The sequence below is a fragment of the Chenopodium album genome, chromosome 4 (genome assembly GCF_948465745.1).
Source record: "Chenopodium album chromosome 4, dcCheAlbu1.1, whole genome shotgun sequence".
Classification (NCBI taxonomy): Eukaryota; Viridiplantae; Streptophyta; class Magnoliopsida; order Caryophyllales; family Amaranthaceae; genus Chenopodium; species Chenopodium album.
Genome location: NC_137837.1, coordinates 42,297,951 through 42,304,007, shown reverse-complemented (window position 1 = coordinate 42,304,007; position 6,057 = coordinate 42,297,951).

Genomic DNA, 6,057 nt, shown 5'->3' with positions numbered 1-6,057 from the left:
AGCCCAGCCGTAGGGGTGCTTTGTTCTTCGGCTGCAGCATTGGCTCTTTGACCTCGCACTTACTCCATCCCGCCTGGGTTGTACTCAATTAAACCCGACTGTGGGGGTTGCTTTGAACAACCTCAAAAACGGTTGTCATGTGAGCTTGCAAAGGCAGATAAATTGCAATCATTATATATATATATATATATATATATATATACCAAGCAATAGCAGTCGTATGTGCTCCACTATAACAATGCTTTGTTCAACCTCAATTCCGGTTGTTTGAGTAGCTTCCCTTGCCAGTTTACCCCGGCTGTAGTGGCATCTTTGCTCATCACAAAAGCCGATTGCAGGGGCTGCTTTGTGCCTCAATTTAAGTCCGGCTCTAGAGGTTGCCTTGTCCTTCAAAAAGCCCGGCTGTGGGATGTTTTGTTCTTCATCAAGCCCGGCTGCGGGGCTGCTTTTTAATCTTCAAAACTGGCTGTGTGGCTACCTATTTCACCAATTAAATTCGGGTGCTTTGTGCATCATTATTATGCAATATGCGTACGGTATAAAGAGTCGTCTGTATAGTCAGTGATCAAGCTCATTTTTCAAGATCAGTTGCTTGGGATCCCAAAGCTGACCAACCTTTGAGAACTTGCGTCCAAACTTGTGAGTTAGCATAGGCGGCAAAGCCAAAGTGAAGCGCCATGAAATAGTGAATGCCGCATGACACCACTACAACAACGAACTTGTAACATCTCCGGCTGAGATTGCATATGCTCAAAGCAACTCCAATGCCGGCTGCAATTGTTGTTGTGGATGCATCACCTATGCATATTTATACAAGTTAAAGCCTCAATACGGCCTTCCACGAAGCGGCTTATTATTCATCAAGTTTTCAGAGCAAGTAATTTAGCTGCTTCGTTTCTCAATCCAAGCGGCTGTGGGTTTCTTGGTTTATACTTAAGCCCAGCCGCAAGGGTGCTTTGTTCTTTGTTAAATCCGGCTGTGTGTAAGCAGCTTGTCCCACCAATATACCCCGGTTGTAGGGTAGCTTTCCTCGTCAATAAAGCCGGATGTAGGGGTTGTCTATGTTCATACTTTTACTCGAAAATTTGAGGGTGAGCAAGGTAGTGAGCCGGTCCTCAATACCGATTGTATCATCATTGAAGAACCTCACTAATGAGAGTTGCTTATTATGGTATCTAATACCATTTGTCCACAGCTCATTTGCGTGAAGATAGTTGAACTACCATGCAAAATTAGAAATCATTATTATCATTACTACTGTATTGTTTAAAAAAATAAAAAAAAAAAAAAAAAAAAAAAGAAAGTGGGAGAGCCGCCTAACTGCATGGTCATTTTGGTGGAAAAATAAAAGCATGCAACACTTAAGTATACACTATGCATGTGTACCAAGTTATTAGATTACTAGCCATACGGCACTTTGACAGCAAACTTGTTGTCATATGGAAAAGCTCCATTTAAGAGCATTAGGTGGCAATCCACTATTATATATAACAAGCTTCATTACATGAGCCTACAATTATATTCGAGCAGCTGGTATTCGGATGGAGGATGGAAAAGCCGCATGTACAAGCTAGCATTATTTTTCATCTTCCATTTACAAGCGGCATTCTTAATAATTTATGAGATCCGTCTTTATATGGGCTGAAGTCTTGCCGCAAGTATAAAATTATCAAAGCGGCAGACGGCACTTGATCATTGTTCATTAATGAAGCCCGGATGAGGGGCTGCTTCTTGCCTCAACCAACCCCAGATGCACTCAACCGGCTCTAAAGCCAATTTAGATGCGTTCGCCTGGGTGAGCAGGGGCTTCTTTGTTCACAAAATAAGTCTGGTTGCAAAGGCAGCTTTGCTCATCAATTCAGTCCGGCGGCAGGGGCATCTTTGCTCATGAACTAATCCAGCCATAGGGGTTGTTGCTTGCCTTGATTAAGCCCGTGTATGGGGATGGTTCCTGCTTCAATTAAATTCGGCTGCCATGGCTGCTTTGTTCTTTAACCAAGGGCGGCTGTATGTGTGGAAGGGGCTACTTTTCTCATCTATCCCTCCCGGTTGTGGGGCTGCATCATGCCTGAATAAGGACCGGCTGCAGTGAGTGCTTTGTTCATCAATTAAATCTGGTTGAATAATAAACTCCAATAATAAACTAAGTCTGAAACTTAGTAGCTAAACTAACGTCCAAGTCATGTGAGGCCAATGGCCGTATAATAAACTAAGTTTAAAACTTAGTAGCTAAATTAATGTCCAAGTGACGTGAGGCCAATGGCCGGATAATAAACTAAGTTTGAAACTTAGTAGCTAAATTAACGTCCAAGTGACGTGAGGCCAATGGCCGGATAATAAACTAAGTTTGAAACTTAGTAGCAAATTCAACGTCCAAGTGACGTGAGGCCAATGGCCGGATAATAAACTAAGTTTGAAACTTAGTAACGAATTCAACGTCCGAGTGACATGCGGCCAGTGGCCAAATAACTAAACTAGGCACAAAACCGCTTAGTGGCTATACAGCTGGTCTCAACCTAAACCAGAGGCCAATGGCCAGATAGTTGCTTTTTTCATAAAATCGTCTGTCCCAACATGGACAATGGCGTCCGGCGACACCCCTCCGGGTGCAATAGTCGTAGAAAGCACTCTATCGTTTGCTTTACGTACGCATGCAGGCGGCAAAAACTGAACGACCTCATTGGTCAACTCATAGCCGCCTGACCTGGGTAATCTAAAGAACGACCAAGTCTTCGGGAACTGGATGTCCAAAAGACATCAGCCGGTGATCGACCAAAGTTCTAACCTAGATTACCTTCCGAAATTATACAAGTCCTCCCAATGGGGTAGAAGGACATTGAGAGTATAATTGGATTACAAACACCCCAGGCGGCCACTTGCCTCCTGCCCTGTGAATAGTCAGGCGGTCATTTGCCTCCTGCCCCTAGGCGGCCATTTGCTTCCTGCCTTGTGAAGAGTCAGGCGGCCATTTGCCTCCTGCCCTGTGAATAGTCAGGCGGCCAGTTGCCTCCTGCCCCCAGGCAGCCATTTGCCTCCTGCCCTGTGAATAGTCAGGCGGCCATTTGCCTCCTGCCCCTAGGCGGCCACTTGCCTCCTTCCCTATGAAGAGACAGGCGACCATTTGTTTCCTGCCCCCAGGCGGCCATTTGCCTCCTGTCCTGTGAATAGTCAGGCGACCATTTGCCACCTGCCCCCAGGCGGCATTTGCTTCCTGCCCTAAGAAGAGTCAGGCGACCATTTGCCTCCTGCCTTGTGAATAGTCAGGCGGCCATTTGCCTCCTACCCCACAGGCGGCCATTTGCCTCCTGCCCTGTGAATAGTCAGGCGGCCATTTGCCTCCTGCCCCCAGGCGGCACTTGCCTCCTTCCCTATGAAGAGTCAGGCGACCATTTGCCTCCTATGAATAGTCAGGCGGCCATTTGCCTCCTGCCCCAGGCAGCATTTGCTTCCTGCCCTGTGAAGAGTCAGGCGGCCATTTGCCTCCTGCCCTGTGAATAGCCAGGCGGCCATTTGCCTCCTGCCCTGTGAATAGTCAGGCGGCCATTTGCCTCCTGCCTTGTGAATAGTCAGGCGGCCATTTGCCTCCTGCCCCCAGGCGGACATTTGCCTCCTGCCCTGTGAATAGTCAGGCGGCCAATTGCCTCCTGCCCCCAGGCAGCCATTTACCTCCTGCCCAGTGAATATTCAGGCGGCCATTTGCCTGCTGCCCCCAGGCGGCCATTTGCCTCCTGCCCTGTGAATAGTCAGGCGGCCATTTGCCTCCTGCCCCCAGGCGGCATTTGCCTCCTTCCCTATGAATAGTCAGGCGACCATTTGCCTCCTGCCCTGTGAATAGTCAGGCGGCCATTTGCCTCCTACCCCCCAGGCGGCCATTTACCTCCTGGCCAGTGAATAGTCAGGCGACCATTTGCCTCCTGCCCCAAGGCGGCCATTTGCCTCCTGCCCCCCAGGCAGCCATTCGCCTCCTTCCTTATGGGATGTCAAACGTCTCAAAAATATTCTAAGTCTCTCAAAGGTCATATGACCACCATAGTGGGGCTAAAAGAAATAAAAGTCGTCATCTGTCTAGTTCAGGCGGCAATCATTATTATGATTGATTAACTTAGAAAATATCATACCATTTAAGGTATCAGATTTTCCAAGTTAATAAAATCCCTCTTTTATTGAACTAGACATATGCCGCCCATAGAGCTTTTGAACACGCGGAAAATAAAGCCTTGATTTCGAAAGAAGTAATTCCTCTTGAAAGAGAAATTACCCCTTCCGAGGGGCTAATGTTTGGGGGTAAAAATACCCCCTATATATGTGGACCAATGCCACCTCGACACGTGTCCGCATGCTCAGCGCTCAATGAGCCAATTAGAGCATGACACGTGTCACTCAATGATAGAAGGGTAAAAATGGGCTCTAAGTCCACAACTCTAGAAACCGTAAAACGGTGGGAAGCCAATCTACTTAGGTTAAATAACCTAAGAGGCATATATCCCAATGCTCTATAAATACTGATCATTACATCAGTTTTAAGGGATCCAATTCTCTCTCCAAGGGCAATGCCCCCCACATTTACTCTCCCTTCTCTCTACTTTCTCTCTCTAAAATACATTATTTTGGTCACTGACTTGATCGTTGGAGGCGGACCTCCGGCCCCCCCGGGGTCCGTTGTTTTGCAGGTGATCGGGCCGTTCAAGTGTTGCATTGCAGATCTGTCTCCCGAAGGACGTACACACCCTCCATTCGGGTACGTACAAAAAACACCAAAACAACAGCCATTTGTGTCTCCCCAAAACCAAACCCAGTGATGAGTACCTTTCACGTCGAATCATAATCGAATGAAACGAAAGTGTGGAAAGGTCTAGTGTTGCGGACAGTTTTTATTTCTTATCTCTTCTCTCTGTTTTTTAAAAACTTTATTTTAAGAAAACAGCCAATCCAGTTTGGTTGGTCTATGATATGGGTCAAAAAGTAGTGTAGTTGGATGGGGCTTGCAAAGACCTTTCCAACGATATATTATAAGCCCAATTCCGATGAATATTGAGGAAGTTATGGCCAATTTACTAAACTGGGCCCGGTTTGAGCTTTATGTGCGGCCCAATGATCTAGGGGAGGGCCTAATATGATTTATCACTCCTAATGCAATTAGGAATGGTTTTAGTCTTCTAGATTCTTCTAGAAGGTTATTTTCATTCCTAATTCAATTAGCATTGATAAATTGACTTTGTTGACTTTTCAGAGTTTTAATCAAAATTAAATAGCATTTTCGAAGAAATTATATTATTTTATCCTCCAGTACGGTAAACTTATCAGATTTTCAAAAACGCGTTAAAATCAAGCTTGGCGTCCAACCCCAGGCCTTGGCGCCTGGAACCAGGCCTAGCGCCTAGCGCTAAGGTTGGTGCCTGGCGCCAACTAGCCAGGGTTGGCGCCAGCTCTGTTTCCTGAGCGTCAGACTCTGTTTTGTTAATTTATCTTTTTTATCTGATTTTCTCTATAAATATCGTATTAAAAACTCCGTTTTCATTCATCATCTACATTTATCATTCACCGATTTACACTAATTCTTTTAATTTTCTCTTAATCATTCATCTCTCTCATTCATCTTTCTTCTCTAAACTTTGTTTTCACATACAAAATTCCGCATTCACAAGATCTAGAAACACCTAGCCATATTCGAAGTTGCCTTCGCCCTAGACGTGAAAGGTTTAATTTCTGAGGGTTTGGTCCCAAATCTCTATTTCAATTATTTAATTTAATTGTTTTGATTATTATTTTCCTTGAAGTTACTAACGCGTGTATTTTGTTATTAGAAAGAGGTACGAAGCATCAAAGTAAGTGCTTTAATGGTTTTTTTATTGATGTTATGATGTAGAAATCATGTTTACATTGTTCTTATGATATTCCTAGTATCATGTCTAGGGTACTTTTAATATTAAATATGATTGTTACGATGTTTCCTATGTTCTTCCTAATATTTATGATTGTTAGTATCATGTTAGGGTTAAAGATTTGATTATTATTGCTTAGTGACATGCTAGGGTTTATTATTAATCTTGTTAGTAT